Source organism: Gopherus flavomarginatus, chromosome 5, assembly GCF_025201925.1.
Source record: "Gopherus flavomarginatus isolate rGopFla2 chromosome 5, rGopFla2.mat.asm, whole genome shotgun sequence".
NCBI classification, from domain to species: Eukaryota; Metazoa; Chordata; order Testudines; family Testudinidae; genus Gopherus; species Gopherus flavomarginatus.
In genome coordinates this window covers 12,921,144-12,942,357 of record NC_066621.1, presented here as the reverse complement: position 1 = coordinate 12,942,357, position 21,214 = coordinate 12,921,144, and the positions used below count along the sequence as shown (strand labels likewise).

Genomic DNA, 21,214 nt, shown 5'->3' with positions numbered 1-21,214 from the left:
TAGATTATAAGCTTTGTAATGATACCTTACAAGAGACCTTTTTGCATGAAGCATATTCCAGTCGCATTATATTCACTCACTAGCATATTTTTATAAAATCATATAGACTGCAACATCACAACCGTATTTTTCAGAACTCTCTGGGAGAGCTCCTTGGCAGTGAAGGCTCATGCTTCTGAGAGTTCATATCACAGCCATAAAAATTCTTAGGAGGGGGAAATAAAGGTCACTGTACAATCCTCATTTGGGTTTCGGCAGTGCTCACGCACACTATTACATTTAGCTAACCATGTGTTAATGTGCTTGGTATTCAAGCAGCTGCAACAACTTTGGTTTTATTCTTGATGACTTACCCAGCCTAACAGCTGGGGTGGAGGCTTTTTCAGAGGCATTAGGCAGGTGGGTCACCTTGCTATTTAATATTCACTCCCCCAAAAGCGGGGAAGTTCAGTTCCAGAAAGTCATTGTATGTACATCTCTTATAGCTTAAGCCAAATTCCTCATGGCTTAACTCATGCAGTATACTGGAGGGGGGGACATGATAGCCGTACAGTTGGGTGCTGTATGTAGACTAATATCTTTTTAAAGGGAAAGATAGAAAGTTGTGCAACTTTTATTTTAAAATACATTTTGATATCTGCTGTAGTCAAGTATCAGCTTTTTCTTTTCCTTACCCTTTTCCCCTCCTCCCACCACTAAATGCTTCCTGTGCAAAATGTTCTTATGCTGGTACTTGTAATTTTCAGTGGTCAAGTGTCCAGAACCAGAAGTCGAAAATGGAAAAAAGCAGTCTGGGTTTGGGCCTAACTATTCATATGGAAACATCGTAATATTTGAATGTGATTCTGGCTACACTTTGAATAGTAGCAGTTCAATTAAATGTGAAGCTAACAATTCATGGGTTCCATCTTTGCCTACCTGTGTCCGTAAGTATAAGCAGTTGCGTTTTTGAATCTTTTTATTTGCTAAAGTTTAGGGAGCTTATTGCTTTTGAGTAGCCATGTTACAATGATGTAAAGTTGGAGTAAGTGTCCACTTTTTGTCATACACTACTACAACAACAACGTCCTCTCTAGGAGGAACAACAGATACTTCTGGTGAGTTTGAAGAACTTTTGGCTATTTAAAGGTTCCAGACTTTTTTAGCATGTAGTTTCTACAAGACTGAAAAGGGAAGTGTGAAATTCACAAAGTACATTTAATCTCTAAGTTCTGGAATTTTGTCATTCACAATCGCTACTATAAGCAGTGTTTTCCCTCAAGTTTTAGAGCACGACCCATTTATTCTTCTACCCTTCCTTTCATCCTCTTCTCAAAAGCACTTGAAACAGCTTACTAGCTGTACTGAGCTGGGAGCATATGTAACTTTCCTCATGAGGGCCCATAAGGTGAAGTATTCAGGAGAGGTTTAGCAGCTCCCACCTGAGGTTAGTGATACATTCAAACAACAAGGAAATGGTACCCATTGAAGCAGTGCGTGTGCCCTGACTGCCTCATTCCCCTACCAAGCTGCCCTAGCTCCCATCAGCTATTTCTCACTGCCTATGTTGAGTCAGTCTCCAGTGAGCTCTGCACACAGGATTTTTCCTCTGCTGAATTTGTAGCACTTGTTGACCTGTTAGGATTATTTTCTTAAACATTTTCTTGGTTTCTCATCCAGGCAGTTGCTCAGAACTGGGATGTTAGCATGCAGAAGTCACCCAGTTTTATGCACTGTTGCATTGGCAGGGTAGCAATACCCATTTGTTATCCATCTTCCCGGTACTTGAAGTGTCTAGGAGGGGGTCATATCAGAGGAAAGTGCCAGATATGTAGGGTTTTCAAAAAGAGGACTCAAAAATATAGAGGTGAGGTTGCTGGACTTCCTTGTGAGTCCTTTGAGACCTGCCATGGCTCAAAGTTCCTGGTACTGTTATGAGACCTATAGCCCAGAGAGTTGGTGACTCCAGTACCAACCACTGTACTGTTGAGATGAATACATCTACTATTTTGGGCTGGGAATTGCCTCCAATTTGCTCAAAGAGGTTCAATCAGCATTGTTGGTATTGAAGACATTAGAAGCATATGCTGCAGATTAAGATTCCCTGTTCTTCCAGACTGCTGTGCAGGTTGCTGCATCAGTCCTGTCCACAATGCTTGCATGGGCACTGGCCTCAATACTATCTCTGGTACAACTGGCCCTGGTAATATTTGCCTAGATCTGATCGATGAAGAGACTACCATTACTCTGCTAGCTTCCAGTTCCCCCGTAGGTACTGGGACATGGGCACTGGTCTCGCTCTGTCTCCAGTGACTGCTTCTGTTACTGTACCACCATGGCTAACTGATTATTCCTTCTCACCCTCTCAATCCCAGATTGTTTCATGGCTTGCCTTCAGTGTTGGGGAGGCCTTGAGTCTCTCCCACTCCTTCAAGGACCTATTCTTGATCTTTTCACAGGCATGGCTATAGAAGCAGGCGAAGAAAGAACCTGTCTTAGATCTGTGGAAGCTGAACAATTTTATAAAGAAAATGAAGTTTCACACTGTGTCCTGGCTTCCAGCATGCTTCCCCTAGATCCTGGCTAGTATCTCTTGCTTTTAACTTACAAGATGTCTGTTCCATTTAGCTAGCCACACTGGTCACAGCAGATTCCTCACATTTATTGTAGGAGGCAAACACTACCAGTTTTTCACAGGCCTCCCTTTTGGCCTGTCTTCAGCCCCAGGATCTTTACAAAATGCATAGCAGTTGCATGCGTGCATCGGCTTGTCTCAGGAGAATTGATGTCCAGATATTTTTGTATTTGGACAACTGGTTGATTTGAGGCTATTTCAGACAACCTAAGACAGATCCAGTTGCTATTTGACATCTTGGGCCTCTTGATGACCAAGAGTGAATCTGTCCTTTCTCTGGTGCAAAGAATAGGTTTCTTGGAGGAGATTCTAAATTGGCAAGAACCTATCTACTTCAGACCAGATTTCAAGGAATTTTAGATCTCCACGCATGCGTGCGCGCCCGCGCTCTCACTCTTTCTCCCTGCTCATCCTCACACCGCTCTAAGACTTTGCCTACAATTGCTGGAACGTATGGTGGATTCAAGAGTTCTCCTTACATATAAATGTACTGGAACTTGAGGCAATCTTCAGAGCTTGTCAGTGTCCTACTTATATCAAAGGCAAGATGGTTTAAGTCCTATTGGAGAACACCATGGCAGGCTTTTACCTAAACGAACAAGGGTATGCCGGGTTCACCCAGCAATTCCAGAAAGAAGTCAGTCTTTGGAATTTGTGTGTCCAGAATGCAGTAGCATTCAACACGTCCCATCTTCTTGGGCTACAGAACTCCCTGGCAGATCTCCTTACCAGATCAATCAGGATTGATCGCAGATGGTCTCTGAAAACTAAGAGAGATCAATATTCCCATCTTAGGTCCACCGTGGGAGTTCCCCATGCGCTGCAGAACAGGAAGTGCAATCAATTCCGTTCTAGATTGAGTTACGGTCTGGGATCTCTCACAGATGCATTTCTGCTCCTAGGGAACATCCAATATGCTGTATTTACTTCTCCAGCCTCTTGCATCTGAACTCTCTCAACCAGAAGTTTCTATTGAACAATAGGAAACCATCCACCAGATCCACTTACTGTATGGAATTGAGTCATTTTCCTGTCTGGGTTTGACAAGGAAACATCTCTCCATCTGCTACTAGAATTTTGGATGTTTTAGGATTCTTATTCCAGTGGTTTGGATTTGAATCTGGTATTAGTATAGATGTCTCTGCCCTTTGAGCCTTTAGCTTGCTGCTTATTTATAAAACTTTTGAGCTAAGCTGGCCACATTAGTGGTCATGTCATCAGCTAGGAGGTTTGGGGAGCTTCAGGCCCTTGTCACTCTCTCTAAATCATCTTTTTAAATCATGCTGTTTTTCTCTGGGACCTTACCACTTTTGTCAGAAACTGGGGGCATCTCATTTCTACCTCCATCAGACTATTTATTTGCTCATGTCATTTCCCAAGCTTCACCATCACAAAGATGCAGAAGCTCCAAACGGTTGACTTGCCTTTTATTTGGATAAGACTCCATATCTTTTTCTTAAGCAGAAAGGATGAAGGGGCAGGCAGTTTTAGCCCCAACCATTCCTAACTGGATTATGACCTGCATATTCATGTGTTAGGATGCTGCTAAATCCATACCACCTTCAAAGGTTTCAGTGCATTATATAAGAATGCAAGCAGTCTCAGTAGCCCTTTTTGAAGAATGTCCCTGTGTTGGACACATGCAGAGCTGCTCCTTGTTTCTCGGTTCATACTTTCTTCAAGCATTATGCCATCTCAACAGCTTCTACTGATGATGCAGGCTTTGGGAAGGTGTTTCCTACAATCCCTCTCTAAATTGACTCTGAACCCCTCCTCCATTGTATATTGACTGGCATCCCTACAGAAAATTCTCTGGCTCAAGTGCCTGAGGCATGTGCACATTTAATATGAAATAAACGTGTGCAACACATCTTGAACAGTTACAGCCAGTTGAGTAACCATTTCCCCACTTATATGTTCTGTCTGCATGAACTCTCAAACTACTTGCTGTTTGGGATGCTTACTTGCTTAGTCAGAATAAGCAATGAAAACAATGTGAAGGAACATCCAAAAATGGACTGTTTAGTAGAGTTTGTGAAAGGCTAGTTGAAACTGCATTGGAAACTAAGATGACATTCGATGGCTATAAAGAGAGGGTTCTTTGTAGCCATGATAGAAGGGTGATCACCTTCTATGATGAGATAACTGGCTATGTGGATATGGAGGTAGTAGTGGACATGTGTCTTGACTTTAGCAAAGCTTTTGATAGTCTCCCACAGTATTCTTGCCAGCAAATTAAATAAGTATGGTTTGGATGAATGGATTATAAGGTGGATAGAAAGCTGACTAGATCATCAGGTTCAATGGGTAGTGATCAACAGCTTGATCTCTAGCTGGCAGATGGTATTAAGAGGAGTGCCCCACGGGTTGGTCCTGGGGCCAGTTTTGTTCGACATCTTCATTAATGATCTGGAGGATAGCATGGATTGCATCCTCAGCAAGTTTGCAGATGACACTAAACTGGGAGGAGTGGTAGATGGGTAAGGATAAGATACAAAAAGACCTAGACAAATTAGAGGATTGGACCAAAAGAAATCTGAGGCTCAACAAAGTCGAGTGCAGAGTCCTGCACTTAGGAAGGAAGAATCCCATGCACTGCTACAGGCTGGGGACCGACTGGCTAAGCAGCAGTTCTGCAGAAAAGGACCTGGGGTTCCAGTGGACGAAAAGCTGGATATGAATCAGCAGTTTACCCTTGTTGCCAAGAAGGCTAATGGCATATTGGGCTTGTCATGGTATAAACCCCCACTCTGAACCTTAGTGTCCAAAAGATGGTGTACCAGCATGAATTCCTCTAAGCTCAATTACCAGCTTAGTACTTGTAGTGCTGCCACCAACCAGGAATTCCAGTGCCTGGTACACTCTGGTCCCTCCAAAACCTTGCCCGGGGACCCCCAAGACCCAGACCCTCTGGATCTTAACACAAGGAAAGTAAATCCTTTCCCTCACCGTTGCCTCTCCCAGGCTTCCCCTCCCTGGGTTACTCTGGAAGATGAATGTGATTCAGCTCCTTGAATCTCAAAACAGAGGAAAATTCACCTTCCTGCCGCCTCCTCTCTCCCCCTCCCAGACTCTCCCTAAGAAAGAAAGTAATCCTAACACAGAGAGAAAATTAACCTTTCTCTCCCCCTTCCCTCCTTTCTCCCCACCAATTCCCTGGTGGATCCAGACCCAGTCCCCTGGGGTCTCACACCAGAATAAAAAACAATCAGGTTCTTAAACAAGAAAAGCTTTTTAATTAAAGAGAGAAAAAACAGTAAAAATTATCTTTGTAAATTTAAGATGGAATATGTTACAGGGTCTTTCAGCTATAGACACTGGGAATACCCTCCCAGCCTAAGTATACAAGTACAAATTAAAATCCTTCCAGCCAAATACACATTTGCAAATAATGAAAACAAACATAAGCCTAACTCGCCTTATCTACCTAGTACTCACTATTCTGGACATATAAGAGACTGTATCAAAGAGATTGGAGAGAAACCTGGTTGCATATCTGGTCCCTCTGAGCCTCCAGAGTGAACAACCACCAAAAACTAACAGAGCGCACACACACAAACTTCCCTCCCTCAAGATTTGAAAGTGTCCTGTCTCCTGATTGGTCCTCTGATCAGGTGACAGCCAGGCTCACTGATCTTGTTAACCCTTTACAGGCAAGAGAGATATGAAGCACTTCTGTTCTATTAACTCTTACTTATCTGTTTATGACAGGGCTGCATTAGTAGGAGTATTGCCAGCAGCTTGAGGGAAGTGATTATTCCCCTCTATTGGGGACTGGTGAGGACACATCTGGAGTATTGTCCCATTTTGGGCCCTCCATTTCAGAAAGGATGTGGACAAATTAGAGTCTAGCGGAGGGCAACAAAAATGATTAGGGCTGGGGCATGATAAAGAAAACTAACCCCCGGCCCAAAAGCCGGGTCGTAATCAGGGTCGTAATCACATCAAGACCTTAGGCCTCAATCATACTAACATGTAGCAAAGTAAAAACATTGATTTTCCACTAACTCTCCTGAGGCTCACTCTCTGATTTTACTACTATTATAACACTATTTTATCATTAAATGCTGCTAACACTACAATCACCACCAAATGCTGCTAAACAATAAAATGCTGCTATAAGGGGTTAAAACTGACATAAACTCCCTTAAATAACCCATCCATCACGCCGGAATAGACTAACAGCTGCTAGGTCATTATAGTTTATTAAGTAGCTCATGCAAGCATAAAAGAGAACCCCTAATAATTTGGCCAAAAGAACAAACATGTATTTTTGGACCCAAGTTCCTCAAAATTTGCTTGAGAAAACAGCTGCTCAAACCACAAGAGAAGGATAACCGGGGTGCCAAGGTCTTGGCAATAGAAGGAGCTTCCTAAAAGGAAGTACAAAAGAACAGCTTAGCAATTTTTAGCTCTTTTTGCAATAATTGTTTTGAGAACATGTCATGTATCACCCAAATAAGGTAATGACAGATGTACAAGCTCATGTGATAATTTGCGGTTTTAGGCTTTATAAACACAGGTATCTCTGCTGTAAGGTAGAGCGACTTCCCCTTGCTAGGGGACTTTGTCGTCTCTCCCTGCATATATGCTTGTAATCTCTGATTAATAATAAAGGAGCCTCAGGCTGTCTGATCAACTCAACTCGTTGGTGGTCCTTTCCACGACAGGCACATGACTTATGAGGAGAGGCTGAGGGAACTGGGGTTATTTAATCTGCAGAAGAGAATAGTGAGGGGGGATTTGATAGCAGCCTTCAACTATCTGAAGGAGGGATCCAAAGAGGATGGAGCTTGGCTGTTCTCAGTGGAGGCAGATGACAGAACAAGGAGCAATTGTCTCAAATTGCAGTGGAGGAGGTCTAGGTTGGATATTAGGAAACGCTATTTTACTAGGAGGGTGGTGAAGCACTGGAATGGGTTACCTAGGGAGGTGGTAGAATCTCCATCCTTAGATGTTTTTAAGGCCTGGCTTGACAAAGCCCTGGCTGGGATTATTTAATTGGTGTTGATCCTGCTTTGAGAAGGGAGTTGGACTAGATGACCTCCTGACATATCTTGCAACCCTAATCTTCTATGATTGCCTTTTACAGATGTGAATATGTGCAGGACTAATGGTTTTATGCCTAACCAAGAATAAATGTGCATTTTAGCTTGACCAGAGGTGGCCAACCTGTGGCTCATGGGGCCACACGGGGCTCTTCAAAAGTTAATATGCAGTTCCCAGGGCTGGCTCTAGTGATTTTCGCTGCCCCAAGCATGGAGGGTCCGCTGGTCCCGCGGCTCCGGTGCGGGAGGTCCACCGGAGCCGCCTGCTGCCCTCCCGGCAACCGGTAGAGCACCCCCCATGGCATGCCACCCCAAGCACGTGCTTGGCGCGCTGGGGCCTGGAGCCGGCCCTGGCAGCTGCTTGTATAGACACTGACTCTGGGGCTGGAGCTACAGGCGCCAACTTTCCAATGTTCTGGGGGCTGCTCACTGCTCATCCCCTGGCTGTGTCATAGGCCCTGCCCCCACTCCACCCCTTCCCGCCTCCTCCCCTGAGCCTGCCCTACCCTCACTTCTCCTCCCTCCACAGCCTCCTGCACATCACAAAACAGCTGATCGGAAGGTGCAAGGAGGGAGGGGGAGGCTCTGGGAGCGGAGGGGGAGTGCTGTTGAGGGGGTGGGGAGGGGCTCTTTGGAAATGTACATTGGTAAATTCTGGCTCTTTCTCAGGCTCAGGTTGGCCACCCCGAGCTTGATTTTATATAGGGTAGCTGTAATGCTACAAGAAGCAGCTGTGGAACAGAGCCATTGTTCACTTATGTTTTGGCTTAACTCATTTTGTGCTGCTAACTGGGTTCTCTTAACTAAGTATACTACAAACAATTTTGAAATCCCACATAATCTTTGTTAGTCTAATTGCACAGTTGAAAGAATGAGTTATTGACTCCAAGGATGATGCACACCTAGCATCTGAAAATATTTGTACATATTTTTCTTTGTACAGAATCAACGGTAAAATCCACAGAAAAAACCACTGGAATTGCCCCGGATAAAAACAGACCCTTAAAATCTTTCTAAACTTTGGTCCATGGGAAAGTGTTAATGCAATCATTCTTATCTCTATCTTTAGTCTGGGTAACTTAAGAGCTGTGGGTTTGATTTTGAGTTTTATACTTGATTGGCTTTTTTTGTTATCTGAATGCAAAGTTGATAGAACGAATGAGTTATTGATTCCAAGGATGATGCACACCTAGCACCTGAACATATTTGTACGTATTTTTCTTTGTGCAGGATCAACTGCAAAACCCACAGAAGAAACCACTAAAAATACCCTAGGTTAAAACAGACTCTTAAAATCTCTCAACTTTATGTTGGAAAGTGTTAATTCTCTAGTTTTGTCACATTTTGAGGTAACTGCATCTTTGACCCTTCCCGCCCTTATGGTCTGCTCAAGGAACGTCCTCTTAGGCCTCTAGCTATAAGTTCTCTGTGGCAGCAGCCTGCATCCGTTCTCTCTCCAGCTTGGGAGACTTTAGGCTACAGCTCCCCCCTGTCTGTTTGTTTGTTTTTTTTTGTTTGTTTGTTCCTCATTCACGGTATCTGCAGATGCAATTCTAGGCCCATAAAGCATTTCAAGGCCTCCTGTGTGTCATAGAGGAGGCCATCATCCATTTTGCCTTTGAATCCATATTTGGGGCACTGTGTTATGATGTGTTCAGTGGTTTGGATGTTCTAACCATAGTCGCATGAAAGGGAGTCTCTGATTTTTCCATTTTTGCATCAAGTACCTGCGTCGTGGATAGTTTGTTCAGGTGCAGTTGAGTATGGTCCAGAGTCTGCATAGCAGATTGAAACCACAAGAGCAGCTTGTTGGGTCAGTGTTTAATGTGCTTGTCTGGAACGGTGAATGAGGTCCAGATACTTTGCCATTCCTTGGCCAGATCCAAAGGTATGAGGTGGTCGCATGTGGTCCACAGCAGTTGTTGCTCTTTCAGGCATGCAGGATGTTGCCCATAACCTGCTGGATGGAAAGTTCTGGGTGGTCTTTTTGTGTTAAGTTCACATGCAATTGCTGTATCTCAGTGGATAGCTGGAGGTTCGGTGTTTGCTAATACAGAGGGCCATTGCAGAAGGGTTGATTTATAAAGTTCCTATGGTGATTCACATGGTCTGGTTCAGCTGCCTATCCGCAAGTTAGGTGTGGCAGCTTTTTGTCCACATTGGTGCACAGCACTCTGCAACTGAATACACAAGGACTAATTTGTAGATTCCCCAGCTTGTTCCTGCTATTTTCTTTGGACAATGTTGAAGTGAGTCTTTGCTTTAGAGGCTACTTTCTTGATATGGTTATGGACGGTGAGCGTGCAGTCAAGAATGATACTGAGATGTTGTTGACTTTGGGTTGTAACTCAGTTTTACCACAAACCTCGATAGTGGTTTTATGCGATTGTGCTAAGGGGAAAAGTAGACTACCGATTGGCTTCTCAACTACTTTTGGAAGTACTCCTCCATGATCTTAAAGTAAGATACGTAAAAGTCACTTCACATTGTTCACAGCTATGGGCCTGAGTTGCAAGTATCAAATCAACAGCATATGTGAACTTCTATGCCATCATTTCAAGCACATCATTCCCCTGCAATCTACTGGGTATCACACGCGGGTCAGAAAAATGTCTAGCACCCATGCTACAAGGATAATGATTGGATTTTGGTAAGCTACTATCAGCTCTTTCAAAGCAGAGTACATTTATTTAAGGACAAAATCATTTGGAGAAAATGTATCAAAAAGGTCTATCTGCATATTAAACATACCAGAATTCACCTATCAACCCTTTGTGGACCTTGGCAGACTTAAGTTCTTCCATCCCTTCAGCAGGGTTGGGTCCTCCCTTTGGACAAATATGTCCATTTGTTGAATCAAAATGAAGGTCTCTACCAGTTCAAGATGTCCCCTGACAACCCCAGTTCTTGCCTCTTTTTTTTCAGGCCTCTCTGAAAGCAGGTAAAGCCAGCCACCTCCCCTTTCTCCACAGGAAAGGTTTAAGAGGCAGAGCTGTCTACATAACCAGATTTGGGATTTTACATTACATGACCCCCTAGTTAATCCAGTTTCCACAGGAAATCCTTCTAGTGAGCCAGGAACACAAATACATGTATTGATACATAATGTTATGAATAGTCTGTGGGCTCATATCATCTGGCCCATATCAATATATAATGGTCTTTGATGGTTTGCATGCTGTCAGACGCTGACTGTAACTTTCAAACAACATTCATGTTAAATACCGTAGTCTCAAGATAAGTCTGCATTCCTCGTATGTCACCGTTATTGGTATATTTTTAATTTTGGCTAATTTAGACATCCCAGGAGATCTCGGGTTGAGATGTGAGATTGGATGGGTGGAGATAAGTAAGGAGTAGACTGGTAAATTTGCAAGAAATCGACCTAGAAATGCTAGTTGAAATCATTTGAGCAGATGAAATCGCCCAAAGAGGGACCAAGAACAGTGTCAGGAGGAGGAACCTGCAAGAGACTCTGCTGAGGCAGCCAGGGGTGACAGTCTTGTGGGATGGCAGTCTTGTAAATGCCCAGGTTAAACAGTCTTGAGAGGATCAACTGGGTCCAACAGGAAGAGGAGGATGGAGTGAAGTACAGGCCTGAGACTGGTCTGAGAAGGAGCAGTTAAAAAACTTGGTTAGAGGAGTTAGGATGGAATGAAGGGGACCAACCAGGCTGGAGGGGGTGAAGGATGGTGTTGGAGTGAAGAAACACAAGGCAAGGGTGTGTGGGGAGAACTTAAACGAAGGGAGGTAGGGGAACAGTTTAGAGAGAGAGGTGGGATGAGAGGATGGCTTTTGAGAATGGGGGAGACCATGTACCAAGTGAGGGAATAGACACTTATAGGCACCTAGGGGATGTGGCACTCCAGGCATATTGACTTGGCCAAAGATAATCAATCTCGAAAAATGTACTATGATATTTATTTTGTGTAGGAGTAGGTGGCTTCTGGGTCAAGGAGTTAGTTGTTGGCAGGGCTGTACAAGTAATATACCTAATGCATGTGGATACTTTTTTTTTTTTCCACTGTGCAAACTCCAACAGAAATCTTAAGGAAAATGAAATGGGTAAAATGGCTTGGCTTGTCTGTGTTCTGTAGTTCAGTAGTGTGCTAGGAGGTAGTGCTTGATCCTTCGATGGAAGAGAAAAGAAGCAGTCTTGGGACTGGGTCTTTTTAGCATGTTTTGTTGTAAACGAACATTGTAAAATCACTCTAGCTGTCTTGTTGCCTTTGAGGTCTTTCCATGCATGGCATGGCTTTGTTCAGCACATTCAGATAAGTGGGTTGCTTCTGTATCCTCTTGTAAGTCTCCTTTTTATGCAGAACCTACTCTGAACACAACCCCAAATGGCCCTAAAGAAAGCCCAAGTAAACCTGATGACTATAAAGGGAGTGAAATAACCACTCAGCTCAGATACCTAGAATTCTCATGGTGGATAATGGAGTCTTTGATTTACACACTGAATGGGAGCATTCTGCACACTTACATCAATTTGCACTTCATAATATGTAACAAAGTACAGTTGTGGTCTCCTGAATGCCCCATATGCCCAGGTGTGGATTATAAACCTGAGACTGGAATTAAATTTATATACCTCTATAGTAGTCTTGTCTCCCACCCAGAACACTCTCTCCCTTCGTTCCCTTCCCCCTCCCCCCTCTGGTCTCTGTATGGTAATATCCACCTGCTGATGCCCACTCACTCAATATATCTATATAAAATGCCAGCAGTATGAAACTATCAGTCTGAATTCTGCACAATAATGGCACAAGCAACTACAGGCTTAACTGGTAGTCAGGTGTCAAACTGCACTTCAGTAAGATGTCTGCTCAGTTCACTTTTTGTTCTGTAAGTAATGGTTAGGCTTGAGTTGACTGATCCTCTGGTAATGACAGCAGGAGTATCAAAACAAAACATCACTTGTTTCTGCTGCTTTACTCCCCAAATAAGTACAGGTTGACAGATAACCTGATGTCACTAATGCTGTGGTTACATGCTGAGGCATGTTTTGTGGTAGCTAATCCAAACATTCCACCTCGAGTGACTTTTGCTGTAAGTAAAAAATATGGCTGACCAGTGCAGAATTTGTGTGCAGTGTTCTGTTGTAGCGATATTGGTCCCCGGACATTAGAGAGACAAGCTGGGTGAGGTAATATCTTTTATTGGACCAACTTCTGTTAGTGAGAGAGACAAGCTTTCAATCAGTGCAGAATTTGGCAGATGAGATCCAGCAGTGTCTGAAGGAGAAGGCCCTCTGGTCTCGAAGGATGCGCAACAGTTCTGCAAATGAGAGCATTCATTCATAGGGCAAATCCTCTATAGAGATTTCCTCTTATCATTTCTCAGGACTGTCATCATGTGTCTATAATAAGGTACAAGTAATAGAATACCCAGAAAAGCTGCCTTTCTTCTTTCAATATTGGATTATCCAGGGTTCAGATCATGGTTTCCAATATGTCTTATAAATTCTGTAATTTTGCATGATGGTATTAATTTGAGTCTGTTTTAACTTAGGGTATGGCTTCAGGTATTAAATGTTGATCCAATATGAATCAATGGATTCTTATAGTTTAGCTGGCATTCATATAACTTCACACTTCAGCTCACCTTGCATTTTTTCTTTCTAGGGTCGAACACTGGTACCATGATTGCTATTGGTAAGTAACTTTAAAAAATTAATTCAATGCACAGACTTTATGTAGTAAGATGCAGTAATAGCGTAAGTTTATTTAATGTTCCGCTATCTTCATCTCATACAATTTTTTTTCCTTTCTGCTTCACTATGTGAGAAATCTGCTCTGGGCAGCTAATTTTTCTGTTACTGTATTATGTTCTGTCCAGTAGTGCCATGTAAAAGCTCATGAGGCTTGACTTAAAGAATCAAAGAAATATAGGGCTGAAAGGGACTTGGAGAGGTCATTAAGTCCAGCCCCTGTGCTGAGGCGCAGGACCAAGTAAACCTAGATCATCCCGAACAAGGGTTTGTCCAATCTGTTCTTAAAATCCCCTGTGATGGGGATTCCACAGCCTCTTTTGGAAGCTTATTCAGTGCTTAACTGCCATTAATTACAAATTTTTCCTAATATCTAACCTAAATCACCCTTGCTGCAGCTTAAGCCCATTACTACTTGTCCTGCCTTCCGGTGGATGTTGGGAACAATTGATCACTGTCCTCTTTATTCAAAGATGTTAATGGCTGTTATACTCTGACCTGACCCCTCAGATTTTTCTCCAGATTCATTCTACCATAAATCAACTTCTGGTAAAAATCCATTTATTTAGACTATCTGTATAAACTTGTGATTTATTAATATTTACCTAAACAGAGTCGCCTGCTGTGATTTCATCTTAACAGTTATATTCAGGATTATAGGATATAGAAGTGAGAATTAAGGACCTTACCCCTAGAAGTTTCACTTCTGTAGGTCTGTTTTGGATAAGGGTACTACTGCAGACTGCATGTGTATGTCTGGTGTCCGCCAGAAATGGGAATGGAAAAGACAATGGAGAGGAAACTCGACTTTGGGAGTTGACCGTGTAGGATAATGTTTCACTGTTCTGCCTTTCTAGTTCCAGAGCTCGAACTTTCTCTCCATTTTGAAGGGAGGTTTTAGTCCTGTAACTTTTTTCCTAGTTGGATATTTTGTTAATGTCGCTGTTCAATTTTCTCTCAAAAGAATAACATTTTGGCTCAAATCTTTATATGGGTTCTTCAGTAGGGAAACCATCATTGAAGCACCTCTGGGAAACTCACATTTGAATAATCTTGGCGTTGATAACATTGGTGCAAGTGGATTCCAGAATTTTTTGCCGGATTTCACCATAAATGTTTAAAGTTATCACCAGGTTACTATTTCCTTTTTTCCATTAAGGAGCCATCATTGGTTTATTGGTGGCTGGTGGAATTGTTGCCATTGTGACATACAAAGCTTGCTTTGGGAAGAAAGGGTGAGCCAAAACAAGATCCTGATGTCTCACTAATTCTTCAGAGTAGTTTACCATTTCTTTCCTGTAGTCCTTCAATTGCAGCATGAGCCAATATATTCTGAGATTTTACCTGATTTTTGTTTAGTTTAGCAGCCTGCGTCTTTTCTTACATACCTGGATGCCAGGAGAAAGCAAAGGCATGGCTCTATAAAACTGCACTCATGTGCAGCTCTGAAGTAATGACACTTCCCAACTATACACAGAGGCTTTTCTAGAATTGCATCTCAATTTTTTTTATCAGCAGCAAAGTGCAGAAGCTTTTAAGTGATTTAAATGGACTGTTTTCTCTGCTACTTTGTCATTCCAGGAAAATTTATTCTGCATTAAGAAAAACAACGCTAAGTGTGCTGCTGAATACCATATTTGTTGTATTATGCTTTTGCTGGAAAATATCTTGTGTTGTGCAGAAATCTGTATTGAATGCTGAAAGTTTAGGATAGAACGATTTGATTTTTTGTTTTTTATCTTTACCGCCGAATGTGTGTGTGCTAAGCTGAGAAACCCCACCTTACATAAAGCAAAACTAATGCATGCTTAATTGTCTGAACCATCTCTTCCTCCCCCCGCCCCCCCCCAAAAAAAACCCAGCCCCGCAGCAATGGAAACTCAAGCCCCAATCCTGTCAGCACTTCCACATGTGCTTAATTTTTATGCCCATGAAGATATCTCCTCATCTTACAGGAGTTCTGTGACAACTGTGTAGCCAAGTGATTCAGGAAACAGAATTAATATGTCTGTCTTCAGAGCAGGATTTGAAGAGTGTGGAGTAAATAAGGCCTGGGGCCACAGCTGAACAACAAGGAGAAAACATAAGAATGGCCATACTGGGTCACACCAATGGTCCATCTAGTCTAATATTCTGTCTTTTGACTGTAGCCACTGTGGGTTGATTCAGAGGTAATGAACAGAACAGGGCAGTTATCAAGAGATTGATCCCCTGTTGCCCAGTCTCAGCTGCTGGCAGGTGTGCTGACACTCAGAGCATGGGGTTGCATCCCTAAGCATCTTGGCTAATAGCCACTGATGGAACTATCCTCCATGGACATAACTACTGTAATTCTTTTTGTGATCCCAGGTAGACTTTTGGCCTGTCAACAAGTTCCATAGGTTGACTCTGTTGTGTGAGGTACTTCTTTGTTGGTGCTAAACCTGATGCCTATTAAATTCATTGGGTGACCCCTGATTCTTGTGTTATGTAAGAGGGAGTAAATAACTTAGTTCATACCATTTATGATTTTTTGAGACCTCCATCATATCCCCTGTTAGTCTTCTCTTTTCTACGCATCTTTCTAAACAAAAAATATAAGCTGCTCCTTAAGCGAGTAATATCTGTCGTATGCACTGAGTGAGGCAAGGGACCTGCGGGGGAGAAAACAGCAGGTGATCATGTAACTCAGGGGTCGGCAACCTTTTTGAAGTAGTGTGCCAAGACTTAATGTATTCACTCTAATTTAAGGTTTCGCGTTCCAGTCATACATTTTTAACATTTTTGGAAGGTCTCTTTCTATAAGTCTATAATATATAACTAAACTATTGTATGTAAAGTAAATAAGGTTTTTAAAATGTTTAAGAAGCTTATTTAAAACTAAATTAAAATGCAGAGACCCCCACCGGACTAGTGGCCAGGACCCGGGCAGCGTGAGTGCCACTGAAAATCAGCTCGCGTGCCACCTTTGGCATCCGTGCCATAGGTTGCCTACCCCTGATATAATTAAAGACTGATCACAGTGTATATGGACAAGGGGGCTCAATTCAGGTTGTACAGGCAACCTTAATTCTTGTCTTTTGTAACTGAGTGCTTGACTTTGCAATCTTATTAATGTGTTTTTAACATAGGATGTTTAATGTAGCACTTGTGTGTAATACTATAGAGAGTTGCCCTTAAATATTTATCTAGCCCTCAGACCATCTCCTCAGCAGCCAGAGGGGGGAAATGTGGCAGAGGTTCACTATATATAGTCTCTTGCACAACTTAGTACGTACAGCTATTAGATTAAATTTTCAGAATATTACTTTAAAATCAGTACAGAGAGAAAATTCTGGACAGGCAGCCCAAAAGCACTGTACAGAAAGGTTCTATGCTACTACCTCATATCCTTCTGTCCCCAGCACTAATGTAGGGAATCAATGTGCTTTGCTCACACTCTTTTAATAATCTTATTTATATTATCTTAGAAATCAATTTCTGCCCTGTCAACATACCAGTCTTTTAAGTGGGACACTAGAGCTTTATCAGCTTCTACAAATCAATCCCTTTATATAACCAAGGACAATTAAAGCTCCATTTTTAAACTGTAGATTCATGTAAAAAGGAAAACTCAGGGCACATTCAGCTTGGCCAGTGGGAGGAAAGGGGATGTGAATGAGTGGTAGTTTGAAACTTAGTGTATGTCTACATTGGAGCTGGAGGGGTAACTTTGAGCTGAGGTGTAGACATACCTGCATTAGCTCTGATTGAGCTGGCATGCTAAAAGCACAAGTGTAGCTGCAGTGGCGCTGTACGTGGAAGGCTGTCTTGCCACTTGTGCCATCACAGCTACACTACTGTTTTTAGCATGCTAGCCCTGAGTTATGTCTACTCAAGTAGGAAACTACATCTCCATATCCTTAGTATGTCTGTCCCAATCCCTCAACCCAAAGTGGCATTTCTATTTTGATTTTCTTCTCCCATTGACAAAATAGGAATACTTGAGTTATCCTCAAACTAGGTGTGCGACCCAGAGCTTTTTCCCATGGACCCCAAGAGAATTCAGGCCCAGAATGTCTTCAGAAATGTCTGTAACATTTTCAAGCTTGTAAAATGTGAATATGGCTCACTAGAAACATAATCCTATTGATCGGCTGTTCAAGTTCTGCTCGCTACAGCGTTCGCAGTGAAGATTTTGAATTAACACTGTGTAAAAGCTTTTTAAAACTGCCTTAAAATTTTACTATTTGAAAAACTGCTATTTAAATAAAGTTCCCTTGGGCTCAGTTGATTCTGAAGTGCCTTTTGATTTGCACCCAAGATCTAGTTTCAATCTAAATTTCTTTGTGTTTAGCCCTGACCTTGCTATAGACATCTTAGATGCTGTGGAGCCTGCTTTTTACTGTATAACCATTCTTATTACCTGTGTAGGCAGAGATCCAAATCTTCCCATTCACATAATAAACATTCTTAGCTTACAGGACATTTCAACAAAGCACCTGCCTAATACATTTTGTAGGGTAAATGAGAATTCTGGTGCTGAGGCTTATTTTATCTTTCTTCTGAGCAAAGGCCAATGATCATAAGCCTTTAACAACACAGTGGTGTCCCATCTCATGTCTAAAGTAATGAGATAAACTAATGAGATGTGCAGCATCCTACCACTATTAATTTAGAGTTGTCTTCAGCTACACAGGTAACTGACTTTAGAGATCCTTTCTGCTTTGTATAACTTTTAGCTTTCCTTTTATTTTCAATATCCTTTTAATGCTTTTTTAGAGGAGGCACATTGACCAGTTGTGCTCAAGCACAATATAATTCAAGTCATGAGCTATTAGATACTATCCCTCTGAATCAACACTTTTATGCTTGTATTGCACTTTTGTCATGATCGTCAAGCCTGGTGCTTGTTGAAGGTAATATTGTATTCAGAAGCCCAATTAGTAATACCTTTTGAATAATATTTAGTGTTGGAAGTTCCCAAGAAAAGATGCTCACATTTGAAATGGGCTTTTACTGCCAGAATAAAACAAATCCAATATTAAGATGACTTGCAAGTAGCATGTTGCTATGTAATCTTTCTCTGACTATGAAAATTACTGACTTGCTAGTATTTGACTGAGGACAATTTTGAAGAGAACTATCCTAAATGAGGTAACTCGTCCTCCTGTACATTTTAACCAGAGCTGTCTGTTAAATTAGGAAAAGACACACACATTAGAGAAGAAAATAGTACATTGCTTTCTTGCATTCCACTGCGATTTTTGCAATGCCAAGACTAGCCCACATACAAAAATGACTTTGTGAGGAAACAGGATTCTGACCAACAGTTCCTGATTCAGGACATGGCACAATGTGGCTTGTTTTACCTACCTTTTGTCAAAACACACACTTTTTTTTGTAAATGAGGAACAATGATTAAATACAAACTGAAATCTAAAACTCAGATGTTTAATGTTGTGTATTGTTTTTGTGTTAACTTAATCCCAGAGACAGTTTGCTGTCTGAAAAAGTAAAGCCATAGGTTTTTCCAATGGTTTAACTTCAGTTTTTAGGAAACACTTTTAAGCTTTAAACTTGACTTTAATTAAATCGCATATTGACCAATCACTTGTCAAACTATTAATAGCTCTTTTTTGAATGTTTTCTAGAAGACCAATATGCTTAAATAAATTTGAGACTTCACTCAGTAAAGGGGTACTAGCATGTACGCTAACTATAAATTAGTCCGAAATACCCAATTATGTGAACCTGAAGCTTGACACACCTGTTTGCTTCAGTTCCCTGGGGATGTTTGTTTGGCAGAAATATGAATATAAATATTGATGATAAGCTTGAGTTAAAACTGTCTCCTTTAAAAGGGGCACAGCTGGGTAGATTGCATATAGATCTTTCCTTGTATGGGATTTCTTACACAACTGTGTTTTTAATAGAAAATTGTACATAAAATTTTAGAAAAAGTTTGGATATAAACATTCTCTTAATTTGCAACACTGCAATGCTTCATTGTGCTAGTGCTTGGAAAGTAAATTTTCCCCATGTGCATTGAAAGAAATGCAAAAGTAAATAGCATTAACTAGTTTTTTAAAAAAACATTCACTTTTTAATCATCTAATGATGTGGAAATAACAACATGTAAAGATTTTTTTTTAAGCCAGTTAAACACAGGACTATAGAAATCTAGAAGTGAGAGAGACACAGAGGACCTGTTGAATCATCCTGTCCCAGCAAAGGCAGGATTGTTCTCTGCAGCACTTCCCTACCATTTTAGTCCATGCTAGTTTTAAAAGTTCCAGGTAATAGGGCTTCCACTACTTCCCCTCTTCCCCTCCCCCCGCCAAAAAATAATAGTAATAATAATAATCCATTGCCATCAAAATTTTTCCTAAGATTCAGCATCAGCTTTCTTTGGAGTTCTAATGATATAAAAAGCCTCCTTTAAAGAAGCAAAAGCAACTTTGAGTTTTACTCTTGAATTCTGGAGTCCATATTTTATTGAATTAGTTTCTCTCCTTTCCTGCTGTTCAGCCCATATGATGCAAATCAGCACTTCAGTGATCTACAGGAATGTGGGGGGGGAAAAAAAACTAACTTGGGTCTTGAAAGGTATTTTTATAGAAAATATTTACATCAATGTGACAAGATGGTGAAGGTCTGATGAACCATTATCTGCAGGAACATAATGCAACATATCAAATTGAGACTATAAATTACTTTTTTAGGTTACCTTTCTTCTGTGGCCTAAACAGATAGTTTGAATGTGACACTTCTGTGAATATTCACTAAATTCTCTATTTCTATGTAACCATTTTGTCAACTACAGCAGTTATGAATGCATTGTGTGCCTTATGTCCTTGTGATGTAACTTATCATTAACAGCTCTGTCTTAACATATAAATGTTGTTTCAGTATATTACTGTTTTGATAATACAAGAACAAATATTTTCTCCAGAAGAATATTAATAATACAAAGCCCATGTTGGATTTTCATTTCTGGTGTAAGAGTGCAATTATATCCTTAAATCTGAGACTTCATTCAGTAGAGGAGTAGCAGCATGCGAACTTTATATTACAACTTTTAACTGATATAATTGTATATGTGGAGCTTTCCAGCAGGTAGAAGATGCTAAACAAATCTCTGCTGAAGAGCTCAGGTGGTGTTGGTGTGTTTCATAATGGGTTCACTGTGAAACCCTGGGCCCTGACAGTGCTACAAAAGTACTGTTAACTCTTCAGCAGTACTCTGTGGTATTCTTGGTGTACAGTTGAATAAGATTCTTCTATAACATGATTAGTCAGTGGAAGAAACTAATATGTCCTGAAACAGTGTTATGTTATAGATGACCCCATTGCCTTTCCAGTGCTCTAAACAGTTGAGTGTTAGGGGGAGGGAGCATAGATAGTCCAGTTCTCATGTATTTAGGATATGTAATAGCTAACTTTGTAATTTGCCAACTTTGATTACAGATTAATTCTACTCCATTAATTTTTTTCTGTTTTGGACGAGACCTCTGAGAAGAAACACCATGAACTGTGCTTTAATTGGAAATTAGTTTATAATTATTTTAGAGTTACATTAACACAAACAAAACACATCTTTCAAACAGAACATAAAATGAAAAAACTCATTATCCTAAACCTCTGGAGTGAAGTCAAGATATTATGCATTTTTACTTTGGTTATAACTTTCTTTATTTTGCTTTTGCAGGAAAGATGCCTGTCATTCTGGCAGTGCTGATTACTAATTTGTTCATCAGACAATGAACATGATATTGGAAGAAAATGGAAAAATTGAGGGGAAACCTCATATGATTGCACTAAACTTCTCGCATGATCCCAGATTCCTCTCACTACAGTTGTATTCAGCGTTGTGGATTT

At 41.2% G+C, this 21,214-nt stretch overlaps 1 protein-coding gene and 1 long non-coding RNA gene across 2 annotated transcripts in view; both read left to right on the top strand.

Moving 5' to 3' along the window:
* Nucleotides 1–21,214, top strand: part of CR1 (complement C3b/C4b receptor 1 (Knops blood group)) — a 197,731-nt gene that overhangs the window by 68,916 nt on the left and 107,601 nt on the right. The gene's annotated exons all lie outside the window — the stretch shown is intronic.
* Nucleotides 1,044–21,105, top strand: LOC127051596 (uncharacterized). The gene is made up of 3 exons (XR_007774549.1): nucleotides 1,044–1,097; nucleotides 13,290–13,319; nucleotides 21,045–21,105. It is a non-coding gene; the product is annotated as an uncharacterized LOC127051596 (long non-coding RNA).